General features: G+C 40.0%; 1 pseudogene; it reads right to left on the bottom strand.

Annotated features, from left to right (window-relative positions):
• Positions 1-539: 539 nt before the first annotated feature.
• On the bottom strand, positions 540-1,660 carry LOC123396148 (annotated as a pseudogene).
• Positions 1,661-3,141: the final 1,481 nt, after the last annotated feature.

Below are 3,141 nucleotides of genomic sequence, written 5' to 3'. Positions count from 1 at the left end.
TAGGAACAATTCAACCAATTACAGGGGGGGTGCTCCGTTGTCGCTGTCTTCACAAGTTTCAAGCACCTGAACGAACGAACTGAAGTACTGAATTAGGGGTGGGTATATAATTCTTCGCCTGACCTACGATGTTAGTTGCGCTGAGGCTCCTTGCGGTTCTGTGCCGCCTCACTGAACCACGGACTTACAAAAACTTATGAAGCTTTCCAGCTGACATATTTTATCCAAGAAAGATCAGCCTGCAAGTATTACTGGTAAACAACATTTTTCATTAAGAAAATGGTCTTCCTTCAGGGGTGCTATGCAACATTTTTTTCAAAAACGCAATTGATCAACATGCAAAAAGTGATCATTTGAGTCCCAGCATTCTTATCAGTTTAAGTTTCTCACCATTGTTCTAAATCAGGTTAAGTTACTGGTCTGAATAGAACTTGATAGTGAAGCTTTTTTAATAGGTACGACAGTACAGCAGTAGCAATATTAAGCCATGAGCATTGCATTGATATGATTAGATTTTTGGCATATCCCGAATAAACTTCTCAGGATATCACTAAAGCAATGGACTCTAGGAGCAAATCTGCAAGGAATAAATTCTGACCATCTTCTCTCACAATGCCATCATGACCGTCAGAAGAATACGGATCCAAAGCAACATAAGTGTAGATAACCTAAACGGGTAGTATGATGGGAATCAAACATGTTAGCATTTAGCATAAATGATGTAATGGAACAATGATTAATCAAATGAAACGCGTGACTCACAATGTCAGGGTACTTATCCTTGAGCAGACGGATTGTTCGGGGCACTAAACCATTATCATTATATGCCGATCATCTCCTGTTTGAGTCTGATGGACAAAGAAGGCTATAGTTATTCCATAAAGCCGACGCAATTCAATTAGACGAAAAGAATTTATGTTTCTGGCAAGACCTTTAAACCATCAGGAACCTTTGGGAATAGCACAAAGCTGCTAACACCAACATCCCGTGATTTGTAAACCTGTGAAAAATAGCAGCTCAACAGAACTGTTTTCTTCGGTCAGTGCATTACTAAGTATCATTGTAATATGGATACACATGCATTGTTTCTGGTATGGTGTTGTTGAAGCAAAATATAGGGACAGCAATGTCCTTACTCCACAAAATCGCCTAATGTATCATAATTCAGGGCACCGTCGCAGTAAGTTGGGTACCTCTTCCAAAAGCCTGTGCCTCCATCCAAGCCTGAAGCACCCAGGCATAGCTCCAATGGGAGTGTCTTCTTCACCTGCACATCAGTACCAAAAATACTACCAGTTAGCCAAACTGTAACCCACCAATCTCAGTTATGCTTGCGCGGTTGCACCAACCATGTTCCAGTATCCCAATTACCAACCTTCATGGATGAACAGAGGGAGGACGAGGTTCGCGGGAGTAATGTTGGTCTCCTGGAACGCTGCCCGGAGCGCCGGCGACCTCCGGTTCCGGCGAGGGCGCTTCGCCATGTCCTGCACACACATCAAACAAACGCACAATTCAGCACAGCGAGTGAAACCTGGAACTCGTTGGTCAGGTGCCGGGATAAGAGGGGAATGTCGTCACGTACGAGGGGCCTGATCTCCGGGGTGGCGCTGGGGGCCTGGTCGGCGGCGGCGCGGAGGGAACTTCCCGGCGACGACATCCGCCTCGCACTCCTCGATGGTCCTCCCCGACCGTGCCTGGACGGAATATGTCCCAGCATGACTCCAGCCCCGACACGGCTTTACTATTCTTCATCACTGGCTGGCCAACTTTACTAAAAGAACAAATAACACGTGAATAGAGGATACAGCCCAGGCATCTTAGATTTCATACAGATTTTCGAAAAGGTTGACTTCATATAGATAAATTCAAGTAGTTACCTAATATCTTCTGTTGGCTGAATTCTTAATGTGTCAATCTTGCACCATCTTGTCAATCAACTTTCGAACTGTGCTCTGGTTGGCTTCGCCATCAAGCTTGCCCTGAAGCTTAGCTACAGTCACATTATCCATTGGAAGTGTGTGGTATAATGCCTGTAATGACAATATTATGTTAAGAGAAATTCCCGTGCATTGACTTTGTTAACAGAATAACCATCAAGGATTTAAGGACAGTACCTTCATGTACCTTTATGTTGGGCTAATTATAATTATGTTGTTACTGCAGGAAATAGATGACATTGCTGAACTGAACATTGTAGAGGATTTGGATAACCGACCTTCCAAAAAAGCAAAAATTTCTGAATTAGGTGTTCTGGAGCGAAAACCAATGTCACCAACTATGTCAGCATCTTCTCAAAATTCTGAATGTTTTGAATTAATTGTGCCAGAATCAGACATTCAGATAGATCATGATTCATTGGCATCACCTCCATCCCCATCTAGCTCGACATTATCTCCTGTTTTACCATTACATGATGTTAAGGAACCAGATTCAAATAAAGAGATCAAAATTGTTCAAAAATATGATTATCTACCACAAGGTATTTGTTTCATTTATTCTGTGTACTTCTCTATCCAATATATTATTAAATTATTTGATTTTTTTTGCAGACTATATATTGACCGATTATGATCTAGGTGCTCATATAATAATTGAATCATCTTTGAGAAAACAAGAGTTGGTTCAGATAGATGGAAGTACTGTGTTACAAAATCAATTGATGTGCTTGCTTGATGAAAAAGAGTGGGTAAACGATGATGTAAGTATACCCTTACTCAAACAGAAATAAGTTTCTAATCACTAATATCTATTACTAATGTATTTGTTTGAAAATAATCTTAATTATAGGTGATCGATGCATATATATGTTGTATAAGGGACCAAATACATGTCCAAAATGGCAATAAAGTATATTTTGAGAGTCCTTTTGTTATCTCACTATTAAAACGGGATGGTAACCTTGGCATACAACAAAATAGTGCCTTCATTACAGAGATTGTCAAGAAATATATGGAGCATGACATGGTAATATATGTATCCATAATTTTCATGTTCATGTTTCAATCAATATTTATTTTTATTTTCCTAATTATCTTTATTACAGATTGAACTTCTAATAAATACCAGCAACACACATTGGTATTTAGCTATTTTAAATTCCAAAAAACATGAGATTCAAGTACTCGACTCATTGTGTTG

Source organism: Hordeum vulgare, chromosome 5H (assembly GCF_904849725.1).
Source record: "Hordeum vulgare subsp. vulgare chromosome 5H, MorexV3_pseudomolecules_assembly, whole genome shotgun sequence".
NCBI classification, from domain to species: Eukaryota; Viridiplantae; Streptophyta; class Magnoliopsida; order Poales; family Poaceae; genus Hordeum; species Hordeum vulgare.
Note: the sequence above shows the minus strand (reverse complement) of the source record. Positions and strands in the feature narration are given on the sequence as shown.